Here is a 27490-nt window from a genome sequence, read left to right on the forward strand (position 1 = left end):
GTGTATCCCCACTTCCGGGACCAATCGCAACGCAATGAAAACTAATGGGAGAATCCTCTCTTTCCTTTCTTTCGCCGGTGTTACTGCAGTGTACGTGGCTGCTTTTATTCTAAACAATGACACGCTGCCTCAGTTTTCACGATTTCCTGACACAACACGGATGAGATGGGTGGGATGAATTAAGGTCCTTCTAAAATATTACGCTGGAGCACGTTCGCGTGGAGTATGCATTTCGAAACTGAGCATGTTTATGCCTACATCTCATATCACCTGCTGAAATGTTCCTATTAATATATTTCTCTTCCAAATGTGCATTCTGAATAATAAATAAATTTAACCTGCTGCAGTCAATTTCGTCTTCTCATTAACAATGTCTTTCTCATCATATTTTATACCAGTTTACATTAAAATACATTTTAAATAAACACCCTTACTAAATTAACCATGGATTTAGTATAGTAAATATAGTAACCATGTTATATTTTATTTTTTCCGCGGACTGATTTCCATTTGTATTGCCATAGTTTTACTACACATACCATGGTTAATTTTTATAAGAGCGGTATTAAAATAGATGAATGAATGCGCGGGCGTTGCCTTAAAGAAATAACAATGTTGAACATTTTAGCTAATTAATCTAGACAGTATAACGCATTGACAGCGTGATTTGAGTATTATTTAAGAATTTTGGCATAAACGTGAATTACATACAGTGAAATGACTGTGAATGAAAAATGACAGAATAAAGACTAAAATTTAATACAAATGAATAAATATGTTAATTCTGATCTTATTCATCAGGTCTCACACACCACAGCACTGACACAGTGTGGTGAAATCCTACATGTTTATGAGCCATGGGTTTCTCAGATCGGTACGTTCGATTAAAACTACAAGTTTCGTTGAGTTTGGACAATTCTGTGCACAGTAATCATCAGAATATTTCTTCACCTGTCTCTGAAAATGTCCGGATTTTGAAATCATCTTGCAGATGCTCATTTTAACAGGCTTTTATTCAACTAGTGATTACAGCATATTGAAAAATATACATAACCGGAAGAATCGATACACTGCTTCGACAAGCGCTTCCGGTGTTTAATTCCAGTGCGATAAAGGTCCATTATCAAATTATTAGAAACATGCTTTTCATTATCTTATTGTTACAGCTGTCTTATTTCAATGTTTATTTCTGCTGTTAACATTTAGAAGAAATACTTGTTTATGCATTTGACAGTTTTATCCAAAGTGACTTACACTGCATTTAGAGTTATCAAGTCATAAATCTCAATATATTAAGAATTCCTCAATACTTAATTTCAAGAAAAAAATATTGAATTTTATAAGATTGTACTTAAAATCTCAATATAAACGGAAACATTTCTCAGATCTTATTTTCAAGACCAAATCTTCAAACAATTTGAGTGTATCACTGCCTATTGTATATTGCATGCTATACTCCTACTGTTTGACAACAACTGTCTGTTATGGAGAAAAACCTACATTTATGCATTTGGAAATTCATCCAAAGTGACTTACATTGCTTTATATATAAGATTTGATTCAAAGTTTGTACTCCAAATCTCAGTATAAACTGAAACATTTCTCAAATCCTGTTTTTTAAAACGAAATCATTAAATTATTTGAATGTATTATAGTATATTGTATATTATATGCTATATATACTAATACTGCTTGGCTCATTTCTATGAGCTGTCTCATTTATCACATGTTATGGAGAAACTTACATTTATGCATTTGAAAGTTTGTCCAAAGTAACTTACCTTGCATAATATAATATAGTTTATGCATTTCCTAATTTTATGCAATGTATGCATTCCATGTGAATCAAACCTGACACTGGCATTGTCGATGTCAAGTGCTACTGTTTTAACTACAGAAATGCACACATTTCAGACAAATTATATACTTAAATGAAACATAATTAAGATCTCAGTTAAGCTCCTGATCAACAAAACTTTCACACATACAGACAAAAAACTCTCCCACTCCCCATTCCTTTCATTATTGTATGTATAATAATAACCCGTCTCTCTGGCAGAGACAGCAAACGGTCTCGGTTGCTCAATCTCCTGCGGACGGAGTCAAAGGCTTCCCACCCCTCCTTCTGTCCGGCCTCAAACGAGCAGTCGAGGCGTAGCGCACCCTAGCCTGATCTGCATACGAGTAATATTCATGTTTGAGACGCAGCCAACGCGGTCGCCCTCCTCCGTTGATTCATATTTCAGAAATCACACTTTGCCACTGCCACGTTTAGCATTTAGGAGGAAGTTCTTTGTATTTTGCGAACGCAGCCTTCGCCGTAACACCAACCTGCATTGATATTAATATTAATGACTATGCTAATGAGCGCGGCTTGATGGGGGGACACTTATTCATATTAGATTCATTAATGTAATGAATGCATGGCATTATCAGATACCGCGTTCGGGCGTCCTTGATATGCAAGGAGGGTTTAAAGACCGAACGCACCGAAGGTGTGTCTGAGCTAAGCTTATATAACGTGCCTGAATGTAGATTTTCCTAAAACACGTAACGTTCGACATTAAACAAAACCGAGTTAATTTGCATCGGCCTCCGCCTGTAAGACGAGCTAAACTGCTTACCACCATTGAAAAAGCATATCTCTCCAGAAAGGGCCCAAATATGAGGGTGAAACCAATTTAACTAGTGGCCACCAAAGTCGTTAGCGGAGTGATCAGCATTGAGATTCGGCCCATGTAAGCCTCTTATCAACGGCGCCGTAGAACTCTGCCTCAGTTCTGAATTTCAGAGATATAGCAATACAATAAATTTGACATTTTAAAGCTTTGGCTTTACTTGTTAATTAGAAACTCATTTCAAATTGAACTTGGGGAACTTAATAAGTGCGTATTTGGATCGAGGAGCGTTTCGAGCGGGAAAAAGGGAGGAGGGGGGAGGGAAAAGATCCGAGCGCCTACTTTCATATGAGATTGACTAAAGGTCTAGAATTCTGGGTCATTTTATTTAACTCCTAATCAAGAGGTATTCCAGGTGGGTTCCTTTTTAAGGTGATTTATGGCTGTCATATTGCAGTTTAATTTCTGTGTGGTATGAATCCATGCTCTTTTCATTTAGCTTAATATCACGGAGCCCGTGCTGCATTATCTCTAACCATTAAACAAAACGTGCACGCAAGTCGGTCTGGTAAATTGACAGAGTCAGGGAGGAAAAAGAAATCACGTTTTTGTAGCCGACGAAGGCCAACGAGCGTGAGGCATTTGGCATGGAGGAGACGCTGGCTGCTTTGCATAATATCCCACTAACAGGCAATTAAATCACTGTCCCTCCTCATCCACAGGTGACTGTGACGTCCCATCGCCCGCAGTACAATGAAAGTCATCTGAACCGCTCCGAACGGACTCAAAACTGAGATTTTTGCTTCGAAATTTAAAATTTAATAAAGCACGTACAATCTCTTCTGACTGCTGCCATAGAACAATAAATTAAGTTATACATAAGTTGCTTTATTGACTTTTTTCATACTTTAAAAAATGGGAAACATACAAAAACAAACTGGCTTTTGGATATCCATGTATTTTACTTTGGTAATCTGAGATTATTCCATAAAAAACTTGAACTGATTGCATTGTAAAAATTGGGTGTTACGTACCAGAAGGGACTGGAAAGTAGAACTGGAAGTTCATGACGTCAATAGCAAAGCAAGCTGTTTTAGAAATGGAGAACTTTTTTAGACAGAACCTTTTTACACAGAATAACATCTAACGATGAATCATGCACAACAAAATCAGCAACATGCATTAAAAATGATTAAGGGTCTGTTTTACTCAAAAATATGACACATTACCAAAAAAAGGCAAGTTGACTTTTTGTGGGCGTCCAATAGTTTATTTCCCATTTTAAGGACATGAAAGTCAATAAAGCAATTTTTATATATAACTTCATGTACTTAAAGTACTATGGCAGCAGTCAGAAGAGATTGTACATGCTGCCCCAAAAATTCTTGCATCCTCAAAACTATAAACTTCTATAATGACTTTCAATTTATTAATAAAAAGAAGATATTAAATGAGAAACACTGAAAGATGAGATGTACACTACCAGTCAAAGGTTTTTGAACAGTAAGATTTTTAATGTTTTTAAAGAAGTGTCGTCTGAATCCAAAGTACAGCAAAAACAGTAAAATTTTGAAATAATTTTACTATTTTAAGTAACTGTTTTCTATTTGAATATATTTTAAAATGTAATTTATTCTTGTGATTTCAAAGCTGAATTTTTAGCATCATTACTCCAGTCACATGATCCTTCAGAAATCATTCTAATGCGCTCAAAAACATTTATTATTATAATTATGTTGAAAACAGCTGAGTAGAATTTTTTCAGGTTTCTTTGATGAGTAGAAAGTTCAGAAGAACAGCATTTATCTGAAATACAGATCTTTTGTAACATTACAAATGTCTTTATCATCACTTTTGATCAATTTGAAACATCCTTGCTAAATAAAAGTATTAACTTCAATAATTTCTTTCGCCCAAAAAAAATTTTATACTGACTCATGGCTTGAATGGAATAGTGTATGTTAAAGCTTTTTATTCCAGATAAATAATGATCTTTGTATCTTTATTCATCAAAGAATCCAGAAAAAAAAATTTACTCAACTGTTTTAAATATTGCTAATTATAATAATAACAACAAATGTTTCCTGAACAGCAAATCAGCATATTAGAATGATTTCTGAAGGATCATGTGACACTAAAGACTGAAATAAATTACATTTCTTTAAAATATATTCAGATAGAAAATAGTTATTTTAAATAGTAAAATATTTCACAATATTACTGCTTTCGCTGTATTTTGGATCAAAAAAATGCAGGCTTAGTGAGCAGAAGAGACTTCTTCTAAAAACCTTAAAATTCTTACTGTTCAAATACTTTTGACTGGTAGTGTATGAATTGCTTTATTGATTTTAATGCACTGAATAAATAAACAAAAGCAATAAACAAAAACAAACTGACTTTGTTACTCTGGTAATCTGAGATTTTCAAGCAAAACAGGATATTCAATGAGAAACATTGTATGACAGGACTTGAGTTGGTTTGATTGTGAAAAATGGGCGTTACGTACCAGAAGGGGCTGAAAAGTAGGAGGGATTCATGATGTCAGTTGGAAAGCAAGCTGTTTCAGAAATGAAAAAGTCATTACATTTTGGTCAAAGAACAGAATAACATGCACTGATGAATCATGCACAATAAAACCAGCAACATGCATTAATTAAAAAATAAATAGGCTCAGTGTTGATTTCATGTTGAACTGTTTAAGAATTTTTCAGATTAAATGCCCCGGATAATAATATCACAAGCAGGCTGAGCCAAGTGTGCTAAAAAATGCCTAATTAACACAGATCCCTCCTGTAGTTTCTCAAACTGCCATCAGATGTAGCATCGCTGGCCCTGCTACCCCCTCGCAGGGATCAACCCACCCCACAGCGAGGGCCTCTGCATGGGGGGAGCTCCATCATTTTACCTCAGTGCTCCCCACCACCCCCTCACTAATGGCTGCTGGAGCTATCCAATCAATCGTGTCTCTATTACAGTATGACTTTAATATCAGCTAGTGTTATTATTACACCAGTCAAATGACACAGAAACAATCCTTTACCTTTTCGCAGGCTTGTTAACAAGTCAAAATTCAATTGACCAGTCTTTTCATAAGTGTTTTTACTTAATTTATGCATGAAGGCATGATTAATAATCACAGAGGTGAAGCAAATTAATTAAATAGTTATTTTTTAAATGGCTCGTCTAAATTTATATGTGCTAATGTAACCAACACAATGTCTAAAATAGTGTAAAGTGTCATTTTAAGGATGGCTTATGTATATTTATCAGGTACCTTATGAATATGCAACGTTTCATTTGAATAAAGATAACGTTATCTTTATTTAAATAAAACATAATAGCTACTCAGCTAACAGGGAATGTTCTCAGAATGCTCTAGCAAGGTTCTCTACAAACAAACATTCTAATGGAATGTTTGTGCAAAGTTCTTTTGGTTCGTAAAACTTTTGCATAAAAACATTATTTATACATCTTTCATGGAACTTTTTTTTTTCAGAAACGTTACAGCTTTTTCAGAACATTTCAGAACATTCTAAAGTAATGCTCATAAAGTGATAAAACGTAACGTTCCCTTAAATAACCAAAAAAAAAAAAAAAAAAAAGTTACAAAACTGGACATTTTGAATAATTAGAGGACATTTAGAACCAGTGTCGGGGGTAACGCATTACAAGTAACACGAGTTACTTAATAATATTACTTTTTTCAAGTAACTAGTAAAGTAACCCATTACTTTTGAATTTCTAAGAAAATATCTGTTACTTTTTCAAATAAGTAACGCCAGTTACTTTTTTCCCCATTTATTGAGAGACAAGTCTCCTGTCAGGAAATTGGTAGTAAACATGATGTCACTGTATTCTAGACTAAATGTGAACATGCATTAATTCATCTCACTCAGATTCAGTATTCCTCAAAATGAGTACAAACAGTGAAATGCAAACTCAGATTATGACGCAACCCTGCAGTAATTAAATAAGTTAAATAAAACAAACATCCTTTATGTATTTAATACCATTTTATTAACCAGTCTCTTTGCTGCTGACCTTCGATGATGCAATTCAACCATACTAATAAGCAAAAATTACTTTGGATAAAACGTTTGTGCTTCATTTTTTTTTATAGCTGAAGAGTGATCTCCTGCATAAATGTACTTTTCTTTCAGCCTGAGGTGAATTCATTTCACTTTTGGTGTAAAAGGGCTTTACATTAGAATTGTTTTATATTAAAAACAAAGAAGCGAGCCCTGCCCAGATTTAAAAAGTAACGCAAAAGTAACGTAATTAGTTACTTTTTCAGGGAGTAACGCAAAATTGTAATGCATTACTTTTAAAAGTAACTTTCCCCAACACTGTTTAGAACGTAAAGGAATTGTTAGCAAAACATCCTTTTTTATATATAATTATTGGCCTAGAGAGTGCAGAGAATTGTACTGCAGTGTTTTTTCCACATTGAGTGAAAAAACTAGGACTAGTTTGCGAAAGTAAATTTGTCCGGAAGGAGGAGTTTTATCATACAACATGTATATTGTGCATATGTTCTAAAAAGCATGTAACGTACAATCGTTTACAAAACGAATGCCCCCCAGTGGCCGATTTATTTCAAATTTCTCTCAAACCTTTGGGGCTGTGGGTCGAACAGGCCCACCACGTTTCGTTCCAATCAACTTTCGTTAACCTTGTCTAACAGGTGCTCAAAATTTGTCAACCAATGGTGGAAATGTTTTTTGAGATTCACAAATGTCCTTGTAGACACTTATGGTACTTCGGACCAAGACCGTGCACACCAATTTTCATATTGATAGGTCAAATGGTTGCACAGTTATAGCCATTTTCATAGTTATAGCTACATTTTATAGTGCCACCAAGTGGCCAAGCTCTGCATTTTTTTCACGTGACCTCAGATTGAGTTCTTACATAAGTGTTCTGAGTTTGGCAAAGATATTTCATTTCATTCAGGAGTCTAATAAAAGTAACCCTGCCCCTTTCGAACGTTTTGGCGTCCCTTTGCGACAGTGAGTCGAAAGTTCAACCACTTTTTTTTTTTTTTTTTATATAATTATTGATATTCATTCAGAGAATCTTTCTGCAATGGTTTGGTTCCGATCGGGCCAAAAACCTAGGACTAGTTCGCAAAAGTAGGTTTTTCAAAAAATGCGAAATACCCGAAAATTTTGCCAAGCTCATAATCAAATCTGAGGCATGTGTTTTGTCTGGCGTGAGCCAAGGATTCCAAACGACATAGGACACTTGAGCCTGAGTTTGACGGTTTAGGATTTATGAGTGATTTCATACTTTTGTTCGCTGTAGCGCCCCCGTCAGGCCGTTTGGGGTGAACCTTGGTCACGTTCTCGGCGGTTTAAGTACTACCAACCCTCTAAGTTTCAAGTCTCTACAACTTATGGTTTGGTCTGCACAATCAGTTTTATGTGAAGATTGATCCGTGACCATTCTAACAATTACTATACGTTACGCATTGAACCTCTAATAAATGTTACATTCAATTGGTTTTAAAAGCATGACTTTGTGATATCAAAATGTGATATTATGACATGCCCCTCTAGAATACTTGATTCTGATTGGTCAGTCATAGCATTAAGTAGTAAAATATTCTGAATATATTTCTGAATAATGACCAGGGCAAAACTCACTAGGTAAACTTTTCTTACCTGTGCTAATTTTCCGTCTCCTCTATAAGACATATAACAAAATATACAGTGACTATCATAAAATAAACAGACAAGCTGTCAGGACATCAAAAAGAAGTGGGAAGATTTTCTCCAGTTTGATTAAAATAAATGTTCTTTTGATTATTTTGTTCTTTTATCACGACATAAACGCTTATAAAACAGTACACCAGCAAATAGTGTCCATTACAGAGCTCTTTTGTTACTCTGCCGTCCTTAAAAATAAAATTACAGTATCTTCCCGCGCATTTACTCTGAGCGCGAAATATATGATTAGGGCAGATTGTTAAAAATGGCGGCCTTCACGGAGAGTGAAAAAGTGACTCTCATTCTTCAAGATGGATGGGCGGCACTTCAAAGCCACTGAGCGCTCTGTTTATTTAAAGCCGTGGGATTGTTGGTGAAGGATAATTCTGGTCAGCGGTTGGTACCCGGTTCGGAGGGAAAGAAGGACCACCGCCAGGCGCCTGACAGTGATGGAGCGCGCAAACACACACGCGCAGATTCATCTTGCGAGCTGCAGCGCGGCTGGAGCAGAGACGCGCACACCCGAGGAGAACAGTTTGTGACCGCGCACAAACACTCTGCGTTCAAGAGTTACAGTAACTTATAAATGAATGTGAATATGAAATCAAGGACGTACACTACCGTTCAAAAGTTTGGGGTCGGTGAGATGTTTTTGAAATAAGTCGCTTAACTTATTCTAATATGCTGATTTGCTGCTCAACAAACATTTCTTATTATTATCAGTGTTAAAAACAGCTGTGCTGGCTAATATTTTTGTGAAAACCGTGATACGTTTTTATTTTTAAAAAGTAAAAGAAAGTTCAATAGAACAGCATTTATTTGAAACAGAAATATTTTCTAACATTATAAATGTCTTTACTTTAACTTTTGATCAATTTAATGTGTCCTTACTCAATAAAATTATTAATTTCTTAATTTCTTAAAAAAATCTTACTGACTCCAAACTTCTGAAATTCTTCCAAATACACATAATTGTAGCTTAAACATGAACAATTTCCCACTGCAAAACAACACTTAATTTCAGCATTTACTCTTTACTAATCTAATCTTATGCAAAGCATAGGAACTAGAAACATCCCTGGCCAGTTTAATTTAATGCAAATGGAAATTATATATGTACTCCCAGCACATGTGGATTAAGTAAACTATTCATTCTCACTTAAAAACAATGCATTTTTGCTACTTGCTCAATTTACTTCAAATGAGCTCATTTTAATTAAGTAAATTGAGCAGGAAACCAAACAAACATTTTAGAGTTAAAAACACCACAGAATTCATCAAATACTATTACTCAGTATGTCTGTGCTGTTGTTTTCCCTCCAAAATTATGTCAATGTAAGATGATGTCAATAAGGAATGACTAACAGGATGGAAACTGGTATCTGTTTTACACGTTTAAGCGACACGCACACAGTTACATTGTGAAACTGTGTTGCTTTTAGCCGACACACTCTAGAAGGTTAAGAAAATAAAACATAAAACGTTAGATTTCTTAATAAATTGTGCATTTTTCATTGTTGAAGTCTAAGCATGAGGACACATGATGAAAATGAACATCCATTCAAATTACATTAGTAAATTGATTTAAAATGCATATCATTGACCTGATTTTCATTTGTGAGTTTCATATTTTATCCAGTATGTTATTGCCACGTTTCAATTATGTTTGTACGGCATAGCATGAATGACTGTTTATGTCAATCACCGTGCCTTCATGTAAACGCTGCTGTTTCTGGAGAACAGCACACGAGTGAGGCTTTGAATGTGTGTGTGTTAACTGATAGAAGTATGTATTTATTTGTGTATTCAAGCTGCCCTCTACTGTTGATTGTCTCAATGACAAGACAAAGGTTGATAACAATAGAGCTCAGGAGACCAGTTGTCTCTCACTGAGCTGTGCGGAGCCAAACACTCACACCGGAGACACAGATGAGCACATGGACAGCAGCATTACTGACACATGCATCTGCTCACACCAGCATTCAGCTGTGTGCAGTATTTGCCTTTTTGAGTTAAAATAATTGTACAGGGGAGACCGGGACATGTTGTCAAAAGATCTAGATTTCAGTTTTGGTCATTGCATGTTAGTTTCTAGTTAATAAACACCAGGTCAATTCTTCAAATTTGTTTTAGATGATGTGAGTGTATAAATATCTGTTAGTGAAAACAATGGTTTTCACATTTTTGCAATGAATAGAAATAATTATTGTTGCAGAATTGTTCCTGAATACAGTACAATATAGATAAAAGCATCTGCCAGATGCGTGAATGTAAATGCTAACATTGTGCTGTAATGCATAATCGCAGGCATATGCAGCATGACAGCATGCATATTAGTTAATATCTTTTATCCTGGACAATATTTTTTTTAGTTAAGACTCCATGTAAAAACTGACTTAAAACCTTGAGAAATGTTCACTGTAGTAAAAAGCATGACAATTAGCTCTGGTCTCTCCTATTATGTTATATAGATATATTTCTTCAATGCGAAATTGAATATAAGCATTAACATTGAATTGATTTGCTAACACTCCCATGAAGTTATGAAAACGTTATTTCTGAATCCTCTCCAAACATTTTCAAATTGTTTTAAATCAATTGTTAAGGGAACATTCCATTTAAGAATTTTTGCTCTCCTTTTGGGAATGTTAATTTTAAATGTTCTCTGAACATTCTGAAACTAGTAGCATTTAAAAAAAAAAAACTCTGAGTGACATTTTATTAAGAATGTTTAATCGTAACATTTCTGGAATTTTGGCCAAAGTTCTAAGAATGTTCCCTATTAGCTGATTGGATACATAGTGCAGACATATGCAGACATAGTTTTCACTCACACATTAAAAGTTACAGTGAAGTATTATCATCTCAGCAGCTGCAAAATGAACCAGCATGGTGGCTGCACTAAGCATCTCTTGAGGATAAAGTGCTAAAACTGATTTTGAACACATAGATAAAGACTTGTGAGTGACTCTTTAACTGGTTGCACGAAGCAGGGTTATCGTTAACCAAAACTAAACCTATAAAAAAAAAAATCTCAATCACTCTAAATAAATGCTATTTAGACAAAAAAAACACCACAGAATTGCTAAAAAATGACCTAAAATTAAAGAAAATATAAAACATGTTTTGGAAAACACATCTCTTGGCTGCTTTTTTTTTTTGTCCTCGTTAGGAATGTAAATTTGACCTTAATAGCTAGCGTACAGCTTTTTTTTTTTTTTTTTTTTTTTTCACACCTGACAATTACATTAGTATTTCCGTTGCGGCGTGGAGGCGCGCGGGATGAATTCTAATGGCGGCCCGGGACGGCGAGGACCGGTTCCATATGCTAACTAGGCCGCCGTCGCCGATCCGCCCGCCTCTCGGCATTTCCATATCATCAGAATTCAGTTACCTGACATAATAACAGAGATGTGGGGCTGTGATGTGTCAGCTCCATGTATACGTCGGCAGCAAGATCCAGCCACACTCAAAGTCAAGTGGATGTTAATGCCTCCCACACTCAAAGTCAGGCTGATTTACCTCACAAAGCTTTGTGCGCTTTAATACGATGACTCCTCCACACAGAGCCCCTCTTTAAAGAGGAAATTGTGGTTTTTAACCTCGGAATATTATCTTCTTTCTTCTTGGTCTTCTCTTTCCGCGGGCTGTGGGCAAACGCCCGCGAGGTATTTGGCAAGGCCGGAACAGCCCCGACTCTGATAATCCCGGCTCTTTAAGTGCTGATAAGACAAGCAATTTAATGTAATTATAAACCTGGTGGCACAAATGGAACGGCAGTATTTTCAAATGGCGTAATACGCTAAAGTACACTTCACGATTTGAATCGTGCTCAGAACCCGCTCCTCCAATTACCTCCTAGATGACAATACAGCCATAAAAGTAATTTTGCTCAAAATTTGACATTATCAACATAATTGGCTCTTACTGAAGGCTTGCGTGACACATTCATCAAATCGCCGGCTATAAATACAACAGCGCGACGCGTTAAGAGGCTGAGCAAACACAGCTCATCTCTCAAATAAACGTTGTTGACTAACACTATCATTACCTCGCCGCTTAATTACTTTTTGCTTTTTTGATTTAATTGCTTCAATAAAAAGAATCTGTAATGCATTTTTAATTACACTGTCCAAGTGACCTATGTAGAGAGAATTTTACAACAGTGGGCCAATAATTAGCCTGTCATAGCTCAGTTAGCGAGTATTGTGAAGCTGTCCTCTCGCTGCACTGCCTCCGGCGTGACGGCCGCGCGAGCCTCGCGTATTTTAGCTCTCATTCTTTTTTACAATGCTCTGACAATAAGAGCTGTACCGCAAGATGTGGGTTGTCTAATTTGGGTTGTGTCAGCCATTCAGAGGCTCCGCCGCGCCGCGATCTCTCGGGATCAACGGGGTAAAGCGTGAGCCTTCGGATTTAAGGCGACCCCCGCTTGACCCTAGGCCTCTCGCAAACTTTGCGAAAGTGCCTGCGCTTGTATTGTTGGGAAATACAACAAAAATATCTGTTTTGTAAAGTTTGTCATTGGGATCATTTCAGGTCTTTACAAGAAAGTTGAGAAACAGTTACTAAACGTTATAAAATCGATGGTTTCCTTGCAAAAAACATCTTTGGAAATAAAACATCTAAACTGCGAAATACAGTTTATATTAAGATAAAAGTCTCAAAAGTTGCAAATTGCAATTTTGAGAATAAAATCACTTTGTGAAAGTCACTTATAAAAAAGGTGCAATTAAATTACATTGAGATTAATTCTGAGAAAAGATATATAATGTATCAATAATGAGAAAGAAAGCGAGATGTTGCAAAAAAGTCACACTGTAAGTCATAATTACGGAAAACACATTTGCTATTACTTGATATAAAGTCACTGTATGAGAAATTAAATCATAATTCTGAGATACAACTGCAATTGTGTGTCAGTTGTAAAAAATAAAATCACTTTGCCAGATGTAAAGTCAATACATTTGCAGCTATGGGAAATTAAGATAAATGAATCTCAGAATTTATTCTGACATTGTTGTCTGAAAAGCAGTTTTAAGGCATTGATCATTAATGAGATAGAAAGTTGCAAAAAAAGTCTGTTAGATCAAGCCATAATTATGGAAAATTCTGCAATTACATATTATATTCACATTATGAGGAATTAAATCATAATTATGAGATATACTATTCAAGTTGTGAGAGTCACAATTAAAAAAAAAAAAAATATATATATATATATATAGTCACGACTATAGCCAATTGAGATAAATAAATCTAAGAATTAAGAGAAAACATTCTGAAAAAAAGATCTTACATATCTTCTTTGTAAGATTTGCAAAAACAAAGTATCGTATGATTTATATTTTTTATAAAGTCTAATAAAAGATCACAATTATGATCAATTTAGTTGCAATGCGGAGATACAAAATTGCAATCAAGAAAAGAGCAATTAAGAGAAATTAAGATAAATTAATCTCAGAAAATGTTAATACTGAAAAATAAAGTCATGACTGAGATAAAAAGTCAAAAAGTCACAAAAATAAATCACATTGTAAAATAAAGTCAGAATTACAAAACATAAATGTGCAATTACAAGAAATTGAGTTGGAATCGAGTGATTCAATTGTGAGAAATACAACTGTAAACGTTATAACTGTAAAATAAAATCTATTAATTTTGAGATAACTTTATGTAAAAAAGGTGTAATTCCAAGATAATCAATGAGTCATTACTGTGAGATATAAAGTCGTAGAAAGGCACACTAAAATCAAGTCATTATGAAAAAATACAATTGCAGTTAGGAGACACAAAGTCAGATTGTGAGAAATCATAATTATGAGATATAAAACTGCAATGGTGAAATGTGTCACAATTATGAAAAATAAAGTTAAGTGGGATACAAAATTGCAGTCCAGGTCAGAAGTTGCAATTGTAAGTCAATTATGAGATACAAAGTTGCAATTTTGAGAAAAAAGTCACATTGCAAAGTGAGAAAGTGAGAAATAAAGTTGCAAAAACGTTACACTTTAAGATCAAGTCATAATTATAAGCTGCAACTGTGAGTCAAGTTGTAATTTTGACTAAAAAGTCATATTGCAAGATATAAAGTCCAAATTATACGTTTTTGAACTATATAAACTTAAATATATAACCTTGCAATTCTAATTATGGCAATAACGAGAGCAGTTTTTTCACTCCTGAGGTGAAGTCGTCTTGCATGAAGAGCCATTAGTAAAATCACTTTACCGCACTGACTCAAGTGCCTTTTATTGTTTTATTTCATCAGTGGCATCTCGCACACATCACACCTGAAGCACCGCTACATTTTAAAGATGCTGGAGGGTAAAGTGCAAAACTACGCCGCTCGTGGCTTTCTTTCCACTCACTGGGTTTAATATACTTCTGGCCGATTGCACCTCACGGTTATTCATATTCATACAAAAAGCACAGAAGCGTTTCTCCAGTTCTTCACATTAACCTGCGTCAGTGAACAAACACACAGAGAAACGGCCACACCGGCCTGACCCTCCCGGCTCTTCATTGGCAGACATTATTTCTGATACAATAAATAAAACAGGAAGGAGACCAGCAGCATCGCCCGGGAAACAATATGTGTGCTGCTCCTCTCGGTACTGACTATTCAACACACTGGAGTCTCAGATCATTGCACACAATCTCTGCCGCGCCGAGCTGCTGCGTGCAGCCGTGTCAGCGTGCGGTCCGGCTAGTGTGCGTGTGACAGTCAGCAGGAAACATGGTGATATTTGTAATATGTCCGGGACAAATGTCTCTTCATTTTAGCCCTCGCTGAGAGGAGGTAGTCTGTCAGGTGAGACTTCAATAAAGATCAATCAAAGTCCCCAATCAGGAATGGTCTCATGTGGGAAAACATCACTGTTGAGACCTTTATCCATGAGACACCTGGAAGTCACTCCAGTGGTGTTTGCACCTCGGTCTCAGGATCCTACATGAACTATGGAAGCTTTCATAATGCATATTTTACAGAAATAACTATTGAATAAAATGAAGCACCAACACAATAGTCCAAAAGCTCACTGAAGCACACCAAAATGTAAAGGAATAGGTCATCTAAAAATCTAAATTTGCTTAAAATGTACTCACTCTCAGGCCTTCCAAGATGTAGATCAGATTTGGAGAAATGTAGCATTGCATCACTTGCTCACCGGTGGATCCTCTGCAGCGAATGGGTGCCGTCATGAGTCCAAACGGCTGATAAAAACATCACAATAATTCACAAGTAATCCACAAAACTCAGTCCATCAATTAACATCTTGAGAAGACAAAAGCAGCCATTGTTTTGACTTCATTTAAATCATTGTTTCTGGGTAAAATATGGGTTCTTTACCCATATTGCTTTCTCCAGTGAAAAAAGTGTCTCATCTGAATCAGTAAAGAAATATGCACAGATCAAGTAGCATTTACAAGCAGAAATACCCAAAAGCAGTGCTAAACAAATATGTTTTGATGTGAGAGGACAACAGGGGATAGGTTTGTGTGAGAAACACACCAAAATTTAAAGAAATAGATCACCCAAAAATTACAACTGAAAATTAACTCACCCTCAAGTCATCCAAAATGTAGATGAGTTTATTTCTTCATCAGATTTGGAGAAATGTAGCATTGCATCACTTGCTCACCAATGGATTCTCTGCAGTGAATGGGTGCCGTTAGATTAAGTCCAAACAGCTGATAAAAACATCACAATAATTCACAAGTAATCCACAACACTCCAGTCCATCAGTTAACATCTTGTGAAGAGAAAAGCAGCCATTATTTTCACTTCAAATCATTGTTTTTGAGTAAAATATGGGTTCTTTACCCATATTGCTTTCTCCAGTGAAAAAAGTATCTTATCTGAATCAGGAGAGAAATATGCACAGATCAAGTAGCATTTACAAGCAGAAATAGCCAAAAACAGTGCTAAACAAATATGTTTTGATGTGAGAGGACAACAGGGGATAGGTTTGTGTTAGAAACACCAAAATTTAAAGAAATAGTTCACCCAAAAATTAACATTTGTTGAAGATTTACTCACCCTCAGGTCATCCAAGATGTAGATAAGTTTATTTCTTCATCAGATTTGGAGAAATGTAGCATTACATCACTTGCTCACCAATGGATCCTCTGCAATGAATGGGTGCCGTCAGATTGAGAGTCTATAACATTGCTTTCTGAAGAAAAAAAGTCATCTAGTCTGACTCAAACATATTTGTTCAAAACAAATATGGTGGAGTATTTTGATGTAAGAGGACATCAAGGGATAGAGTTTTTCACTAGAGGAAGTGTTATTATGGACTATTTTGAGCAGAAGTCACAATTTGAAGTTAAAACATCTTAATGACGGATTTGTTTCTTACAAACAGATGAAAATTAGCTGTCCAAACATCTGATAAAAACATCACAATAATCCACAACTAATCCACACCATTCCAGTCCATCAATTAACATCTTGTGAAGAAAGAAGCTATGTGTTTGTAAGAAACAAATCCATCAAGACATGTTTAACTTAAAACCAGTCCTTCTGGCCAACAAATGAGACCTTTATCCATAATAATGCTTTCTCCAGTAAAAAAAAAGTTCTCGTCTGAATCAGGAGAGAAATATGCACAGATCAAGCACCGTTTACAAGCAAAAACAGTCCAAAACAAACATGTTTGTGCATTTAAATGTGTGAGGACAACAAAAGATGGACTTTTATACTGGAGGACACGTTTTTTATGAATTATGTACTATTTTGGTCAGAAGTGACAATTTGAAAAAAAGTCTTAATGATGGATTTGTTTCTTAAAACAGATGAAAATTAGCTGTCCAAGATGTAGGTGAGTTTGTTTCTTCATGGGAACAGACTTGGAGAAATGTAGCATTACATCACTTGCTCACCAATGGATCCTCTGCAGTGAATGGGTGCCGTCAGAAACATCACAATAATCCACAAGTAATCCACACCACTTCAGTCCATCAACTAATGTGAATGAAGTGAGAAGCTATGTGTTTGTAAGAAACAAATCCATCATTCAGACATGTTTAATTTCAAATGGTGCTTCTGGCCAAAAAATGAGTCCTCTATCCATAATAATGCTTTCTCCAGTGAAAAAAAAGTTCTCGTCTGAATTAAGAGATAAATATGCACAGATCGAGTACCGTTTACAAGCAAAATCAGTCTAAAACAAATATGTTTGTGACTCTGATGTGTGAGGAGATGGACTTTTATACTGGAGGAAGCATTTTTATGAATTGTGGACTTTTGTCCAGAAGCAATGATTTGAAGTTAAAACACCTTAATGATGAATTTGTTTATTACAAACACACAGCTTTTCACTTTAAAAGATGTTAACTGATGGACTGGAGTGGTGTAGATTACTTGTGGATTATTGTGATGTTTTTACCAGCTGTTTGGACTCTCATTCTGACGGCACCCATTTACATTGGTGAGCAAGTGATGTAATGCAAAATTTCTGCAAATCTGTTCTGATAAAGAAACAAACTCATCAACGTCTTGGTTGACCTAAGGGTAAATATTCAGCAAATTTTCATTTTTGGGTGAACTATTCCTTCCAAAGATCAATTTCCATTCTTAGTGTGAAGAATGTGCCACTAAATATGACCCTGGACCACAAAACCAGTGACAAGTAGCACAGGTATATTTGTAGCAATAGCCAACAATACAATGTATGGGTCAATTTTTTTCTTTTATGCCAAAAATCATTATGATATTAAATAAAGATCATATTCCATTGAGATGTTTTGTAAATTTCCTACCGTGAATATATCAAAACTTAATTAATGAATAGTAATATGCATTACTAAGAACATTATTTGGGCAACTTTAAATGCGATTTTCTCAATATTTAGATTTTTTTGCACCATCAGATTCCAGATTTTCAAATAGTTGTATATCGGCCAAATATTGTCCTATCCTAACAAACCATACATCAGTGGAAAGCTATTTATTTAACTTTCAGATGATGTACAGTAAAAATCTCAATTTCAGCAAATTGACCGTTATCACTGGTTTTGTGGTCCAGGGTCACAAATGCCAATAAAGAACCAGTGGAGAATTTTTCTCCTGAAATATAGAAAAACACATGAAAAAAAAGAGGCACAGTTTAATTTTTTTAAGGTGGACTACCTCTTTAAGGCTTACTTTGTTTATTTGTTAGCCTAGTTTGTAACTCAGCTTGTGCATTTATCAGGGGAGGTGTCTTTTCTATTAAAGCTGAGACTCAGATATGAATACAAACTGTGCTTGAGAGCGCTTGTCCTTTGGGCAGCGCGCAGAGCCACAGCAGCTCTAGTGTGGAGAGGTCTGACCTTCTTATTCTGCTATGGCACTGGCAGGCAGCCATATTGATTGAAGTATTTCTGGACTTCTCTCCTGAATCTCCAGGTGGACTTGGGAGCCTCGGTCCCTAAGAACCTCAAACCAAAGCTCTTCGTTTTAAACCTCTCCATCCAATGAGAGAAGGAGGAGGGAGAGAAAGAAAGAAGGACCGGTGCCGCCTTGGGAACGAACGGTGGAGGAAGAAGACGAGGGGGGTTTCTGCGTTTGGCGCTGAGCTGCTCGAGCGCTGCTGAGAGCATGGACAATTAGATGAGTCCCCAGTGTCTCTTTGCTCTCTGGCTGCCTGGTGGGTTGCTCCACGGGCTGTGAGCCGAGGGATCGGCGCCTGGATGGGCCTTAGGCCGAGTGCTGGGGGAAACCCGTAATCCGCTCCCCCCCAACCCCGAGAGCCTCGGGAGGGCGGGCGAGATTGAGCTCTATTGGACAAAGACTCTCTCTTTGCTCTAAGACTGTGGATTCTGACACTCGCACACACTGATTGCTGTCATTTCAAGCGGATTTTCCCCCGGCTGGATGTCAGGCGGCTTTTTATCCGCACTTGCAGTCGATTTGGGGAAACGTGTTTTCTGAAGTTACTGGAGAAAAATGCATCTTTGTGCACATCCAGTCTGGGCTCTAATCAGTGTGGATGTTTAGATTAGAGCGGTGGTTCTCAGCTGGTGGGTTGAGATGCAAAAATGGCTTGAAGGTCTGTAGGACCTTCTTGTTATTTAATGCAAATAACAAGAAAAAAAATATTTCACACACTACTTCTAATTATATATATACACATACATACATACATATACATATATATATGTAATTATATATAGAAAGTAAGTTGATTGCTTTAAAAAAAAACTAACTGTAAATTATATATATTTTAGATTTATTATTATTAATAATATATATTTTATTATTATTACTATTATTATTAATAATAATATCATATATATATATATATATATATATATAAATATAAGTTATTTTTATTATGATTATACATTGGCTTTTTGACGAATCACTTCAGGTAAACTACAATAAATTAAAAAATAAATAAATAAATAAATACATTTATTTTTATATTTTAAAAAAAAAAATGTAAATTACATTTGTATATTTATTACTTTTTATTATTATTGATACATTTACATGATTTGTAAAAAAAAAAACTATATATATATAAAAAAATGCATTATTTATATCATGATTATACTTTATTGTGCAAACTGTTGGGTTTTGTAATAAATCACTTCAGGTAAACTACAATAAAATAAAAAAAATAAATAAATACATTTTTATTTTTTAAAATAAAATTAAACATAAATTGTAAATTATATATGTATATTCATTACATTGATTTATATTTAAGGTTTTTATTATTATTTATTATTGTTATTATTTATTATTATTATTGATATATACATGTTTCGTAAAACTATATACAAAATACTAAATATGTTATTTATATCATAATTATACATTGTTGGGCTAGCGATAGTGAATTGTAAATTACATATTTATTAAATTACTTATATTCAAGATTTTTATTATTATTGATACATTTACATGATTTGTAAAACTATATATAAATATCTTTGTTATTTATACTTTGTTGGGCTAACGATTGTTAGGCTTTTTGATTAAACACTTCATTAAATATATAAATAAATAAATTGTATTTAAAAAAAAATAAAAATAAATTGTACATTTTTACATGATTTGTAAAAAAAATATATATATATATTAGTAATTTATATATATTACGATTATACATTGTTGGGCTAATGATTGTTTATATACATATATACATATATATATATATATATATATATATATATAAAATGTTTAAATATCCTAGAAACTACATTAAATGTTGATCAATATGGGAATTCAGTGACTTCTCATTGAATTCCTGAAAGTGTTTATTTTTTTCTTTTGATGTTGTGACTTTATCAAGTCTGTAATATCTCATTTCCCATTTTGAGTCTATTGCTTTAAATTGAACGTCTGTTTGTCTAGTCTGAAGAGCAGGTTTAAAGTAGTCCCTATTGGCTCCAAAGCCCATAAAGCTTAAAATGAACCATGCCTTTTTCCCGGCAGGAATTAGGCTGCATCTCTCTTTGAAATTCCCCCAGCCCGTGACATAATTTACCAGTTCATCGTCTTATACCTATAGATACGCTGTTGTGATATAGAATCAGCGAGTTGTACAACACAGACCAAATTGCCCCGGCTGAATATGACAACAGCCGAAACTAGCGGCCTAATTAGGAGGCTACATGCCTGAGAATGCACAGGCGAACTTAGCGCAAATAGGAAAAGGTGCTTTCAGCCCGGCGTAGCCAACCGCCTCAGTCCCTTAATGTATTACCACCTGCAACCGCAATCACCGGAGCCAAATTTAAATGCTGATGATTCAGGAGAGACGGGGCGCGGGCCGGCGAAGAGCCACGCGAGAGGTGATTTAAAACATTGGCCCTAATGAGGCTGACCGCTGGCCGTCTGATCTGAATGTGATGGGGGAAATTAGATGAGGGACGAGGTCAGGAACGGCGTCGGAGAGGCCACGCCGCAAATGAAACACAGAGGACGACGCTACTGTCAGACGCTCTGTTTACCTCGTATCAAGAAAACAGCATCTTAGGCTTCCAGCGCCGTATAGATAAAATAATCAATGCGTTCGTATCTGGGCTGGGAGTGTGTTTGGCGAGGATGTGTGTGCGTTTGAGAGTTTGCATCGGGTCCGGTTGCGAGGCCGCAGCAGGTAAAGAATAGATTGCCTCACTTCTTACTTCGGCAGCACGGACGCCTCGCACGCTCTCATAGAGAAAAACAACCTGTCATCCTCAATCAAACAAACATATGCCCCCTTTTAGCGGCTTGACTCTGCAAAGTTGCACAGCATTGCTGAACCTAGTGAGCTGTCTTGCTGCCTGATGCCTACTAAGGCAGCATCCTAACAGTGGAACACCAGGTAATGCTTCTGCACGCCACACAAACTTGACTCGACAATAAAGCCAGCCATCAGTATGCTGCTAAGCTAATGTCATGATGCTCTAATAATTACAAAAATATAAAGCACACAGAACTGTCATGAATAAACTGAAGTTTTTTTATACTTTATATTTATATTTTATATTATATTTATATTTATAGTATCTTCTATTTATAGGATTTACAGTAAAGTATAAAACTTTTTAAACATAAATATACTATTCATTTTTACAATATATATAATACTATAAATATAAATTATGCAAAATTACATATAAATAATTTTACATATTTTATATGTATAGTATCTTCTATTCATTTTATTTACAGTTAAGTATGAACGTTGTCATATCTTTTTAAATATAAATGTATTATCATTTAATTTTTTAAATATATAAAATACTATAAATGTAAATTATGCAAAATTTATATAATTTTACAATTTATGTTTAATTTATATATAATTTATATTTATTGTATATTCTATTTATAGTATTTACAGTAAAGTTTTAATATTTTTAAATGTAATTTTTAAAAAAACGTTTTAAATGTTTTAAAAGAAAAATATATTATTTGGCTTTTACAGTATATAACAGCAAATATGTAGTTATTAATTAAGTTTTACAAAAAACGATGCAAAATTACATATAATTTTACAGAATTTATATTTATAGTATTTAAAGTAATACTTTAAATATATTATTTAATTTTAACAATATATAAAATACTATAAATATAAATTATGCAAAATTACATATACATAATTTTACATAATTTATATTTACAATATCTTCTATTTCTAGTATTTCAAGTAAAGTATGAAAGTTTTAATGTTTTTAAACGTATTTTTAATGGGTTTTTTTTAAATAATTAAATGTAAATATAGTATTTAATTGTTTCAATATGTATGAAGTACTATAAATATTACACACACACATATATATACACACATGCAAAATTTTATACTTATAGTACCTTCCATTTATAGTATTTACAGTAAAGTATGAAAATTGTCATTTATTTTAAATGTAATAATTATTTAATTTTTACAATATATAAAATACTAGAAATACAAATTATGCAATTCATTCTATTTTATTTGCACAGTATTTACAATAAAGTATGAAACTTTTCATATTTATACATGTAAATATATTTATATTATCATTTAAATGTTGGATATTAATAGTAATTATAGCATGAACGTTTTCTTTTTGAATTATATTTATAGTTTTTTATATGTAAGGTATTTACAGTAAAGTATGAAACTAAACATTTAATCATGTAAATTATTACTGTTACACACACAAATATATATAATTTTACATAATTTATATTTATAGTACCTTCTATTCATAGTATTTACTGGAATCATCATTAGTGTAGTATGAAAGTTGTAATATTTATTTTTAAATATAAATATATTATTTAATTGTTTACAATATATAAAATACTATCAATTTAAATTATGCAGAATTGCATAACTTATATTTTATTTGTACAGTATTTACAGTAAAATATGACACTTAATATTTCTACATTTAAATCTATATAATTTATATTTTATATATTTATAGACTTGATATAGAGCTATAGTATGAAACTTTTATTTTATATATTTTTAAAACTATATGAACATAATTTGACAATTTATATTTATAGTATTTTATATGTAAAGTTTTTAAAGTATGAAACTTAATATTTATCAATGTAAATATAATAATAATAATAATAATAATAATAATAAATTTTACATTTTAGATGTTAATAGTATTCATAGTATGACAGTTTCTATCTATCTATCTAGACAAAAATACTACAAATTCTTTCTATGCTAGAACAGAGCTTTGGATTCCAAATATTTAAATTTGAAATTTGAATGCGAATAGAATGTAGAAACACACTACAATTCAAACATCTGAGCAAATCTAGTGAAAAAAATCAAGCCCTCAGCCAAATGCATCAGGACCAGTTCAACCATATCGTCTCAAACACCAGATGAGAGAGGAGAGCCTGGAATCTAACGTAGGGCTTCAGAATGATGGCAAGTACCTGATCCCTGGCATTGTGATTGACAGCTACTGACCACCACTCAACTGGCCCCGACGTCTTCACACCGCTGAGCGCAGCGGGGGCCGCCGAGTCTCGGGGAGCCTTGCAATCAACTGGGCCTTACAGAGATAAACAACGCTCACGTATGAGAGCTCCACACCAAAGGCACGTATCGCACAGTTCCATCACGCGGTCTAGCAGGGTTCACTGACTCCACTGTTTCAGAAATTGCAGGATGGATTCAAACAGAGGTGTGGACTTCATTGTTCTGCCGGCTGGTAAAAGTGGAGATGGAAAGCTAGAATCCCGCAATCCTCAGGCCTGGGGTTTAAAAAGAGGAGAAGTTGCATTATTTACAGTGAGAATCGACTTCACATGTCTGTATTTATGAATTTGGATGGAACTTTTACTAGCAAGCAAACAGGAACCGTCCGATTCAATCAGAATGCGATGGATGGAAACAATACTGCAATAAGTAAATAGAGATATTTTCTGAGCATACCCTCCTGAAAAATTGTATTAAATGTGCACTTGTAGTGTACTTCAAATCTTGAAAGTGTATTTAAAAAAGTTACATGCAGATAATATAATATTAATGAAACAAAAGGCCACTTAAGTGCACTTAAGGAGAGACATTTTCATGACTACTTAACACACACAAGTACATTTTTAAGTGCACTTTGTAATAACAAAAACAAAGTACATTTTAAATCATTTTGTTTTAATAATCTTTTGTCATCCTTTAAAAAAGTACTTACTTTTATGTGTTGACTGACATATTAAAGCACATGCAGTGTGTTTTTGATATTGTTTAAAGCTGGTATATTTCAAATGTACTAAACTGCAACTTAATCATTACACATTTGTATCTTATTAATACATTTAAATACACAACATACAAGATTCAACACAAGTGAGGTTACATTATCTTTCAGTTTACCACAAATGCTTGTCAGTACATTCAGTCTGTACACTTAAACTGATTTAAACACCTAAATTAACAGAGTTAATTATGAAATTATGTATAAAGATGTACTTAAGTCCTGCTCAAGTGAGTCAAAAGTTAACTGCATTAATTATAATATATTTATATTTAATTGTCTGAAAACATCACATTCAGTTTGCACTTAAAGGGATATAATAAAAATATAACCCAAATATATACCCAAAATATAATAATAATATTGATAATTTACTCACCTTCAGACCATCCGAGATGTAGATGAGTTTGTCCTCATTAGAACACATTTTGCGAAATGTAGCATTGCATCACTTGCTCACCAATGGATCCTCTGCAGTGAATGGGTGCCATGAATGAGAGTCCAAACAGCTGATAAAAACATCACAATAATCCACACCACTCCAGTCCATTAATTAACATCTTGTGAAGCAAAAAGCTGCATGTTTGTAAGAAATAAATCTATCATTAAGACGTTTTAACCACAAAGCACTCCTTCTGGCCATGCTTTCATAGTCCATAATCCATAATAATGCTTTCTCCAGTGAAAAAAAAAAAAGGTATTTTCTGAATCAGGAGAGAAATATGTACAGATCAAGCACTGTTTAAATGCCAAAACAGTCCAAAACAAACATGTTGGTGAATTTTGATGTGAGATGATAACATGAGATAGAGTTTTTTGACTAGAAAGCAATGTTTTGCAGTTAAAAATGTCTTAACGATGGATTAGTTTCTTATAAACAAGGAGCTTTTCACTTCTAACTGATGGATTGAAGTGGTGTGGATTACTTGTGGATGTTTTTATCAGCATTTTTGCTGAATTAAAGCTATTAAGCATAAAAGAATTACACTTTAGCAGGCTTTTATAAATAGTAAAATATTTAAGGAACAGTTTACCCAAAAATGTAAGTTTCCTCAGGCCATCCAAGATGATTATGAGTTTGTTTCTTCATCAGATTTGGAGAAAATTTAGCATTTTATCACTTACTCCCTAATGGATCCGCTGCAATGAATGGGTGCCGTCAGAATGAGAGTCCAAAGAGCTGGTAAAAACATCACAGTAATCCACAAGTAATCCACAACACTCCAGTTCATCAGTTAACATCTTGAGAAGTGAAAAGCTCCTTGATTGTAAGAAACAAATCCACCATTAAGACATCTTTAACTGCGAGTCCATAATCCACAATAACACTTTTTCTAGTTGAAAAACTCCATCTCATCTCACATAAAAATTCACCAACATGTTTGTTTTGGACTGTTTTTGCTTTGCTGTTTGCTTGATTTGTACATATTTCTCTCCTGATTCAGAAATTAACTGTAAACAATGCTTTACAGTTAAAAACGTTGTAATGATGGATTTGTTTCTTACAAACATACAGCTGTTCCCTTCTCAATATGTTAACTGATGAACTGGAGTGGTGTGAATTACTTGTGGAATATTGTGATGTTTTTATCAGCTGTTTGGACTTATTCTGACGGCACCCATTCACTGCAGAGGATCCATTAGCGAGCAAGTGATGTAATGCTACATTTTCTCCAAATCTGATGAAGAAATAAACTCATAATCATCTTGGATGGCATGAGGAAACTTTAATTTTTTGGGTAAACTGTTCCTTAAATATATTATTTACTATTTATAAAAGCCTGCTAAAGTGTGCTTCTTTTATGTTTAATAGCTTTAATTCAGCAAAAAATGCTGATAAAAACATCACAATAAGCCACAAGTAATCCACACCACTCTAGTCCATCAGTTAACATCTTGAGAAGTGAAAAGATCCTTGTTTGTAAGAAACAAATGCATCATTAAGACATTTTTAACTGCGAGTCCATAATCCACAATAACACTTTTTCTAGTCGAAAAACTCCATCTCATGTTATTATCTCACGTCAAAATTCACCAACATGTTTGTTTTGGACTGTTTTTGCTTTGCTGTTTGCTTGATTTGTACATATCTCTCTCCTGATTCAGACAATAGCTTTTTTATTTTTTCACTGGAGAAAGCATTATTATGGATTCTGAAAGCATGGCCAGAAACAATGCTTTACCGTTAAAAAATGTTTTAATGATGGATTTGTTTCTTACAAACAGCAGCTGTTCGCTTCTCAAGATGTTAACTGATGAACTCGAGTGTTGTGGATTACTGGTGGATTATTGTGATGTTTTTATCAGCTGTTTGGACTCTGACGGCACCCATTCACTGCAGAGGATCCATTAGTGAGCAAGTGATATAATGCTACATTTTCCCCAAATCTGATGAAGAAACAAACTCATAATCATCTTGGATGGCATGAGGAAACTTTAATTTTTGGGTAAACTGTTCCTAGATTTACTATTTATAAAAGCCTGCTAAAGTGTGCTTCTTTTATGCAATAGCTTTAATTCAGCAAAAAAACGCTGATTAAAAACATCACAATAATCCACAAGTAATCCACACCACTCCAGTCCATCAGTTAACATCTTGAGAAGTGAAAAGCTCCTTGTTTGTAAGAAACAAATCCATCATTAAGACATTTTTAAAAGCATTGCTTCTGGCCAAAACATGAGTCCATAATCCACAATAACACTTTCTAGTCGGAAAAACTCCATCTCATGTTATCGTCTCACGTCAAAATTCACCAACATGTTTGTTTTGGACTGTTTTTGCATGTAAACAGTGTTTGATCTGTACATATTTCTCTCCTGATTCACAAACTAACTTTTTTTTTTTTTTCACTGGAAAAAGCATTATTATGGATAATGGATTATGAAAGCATGGCCAGAAGCAATGCTTTACAGTTAAAAATGTTTTAATGATGGATTTTTGGGTAAACTGTTCCGTTAATATAGTAT

This window comes from Labeo rohita, chromosome 9 (assembly GCF_022985175.1).
Source record: "Labeo rohita strain BAU-BD-2019 chromosome 9, IGBB_LRoh.1.0, whole genome shotgun sequence".
NCBI lineage: Eukaryota > Metazoa > Chordata > Actinopteri > Cypriniformes > Cyprinidae > Labeo > Labeo rohita.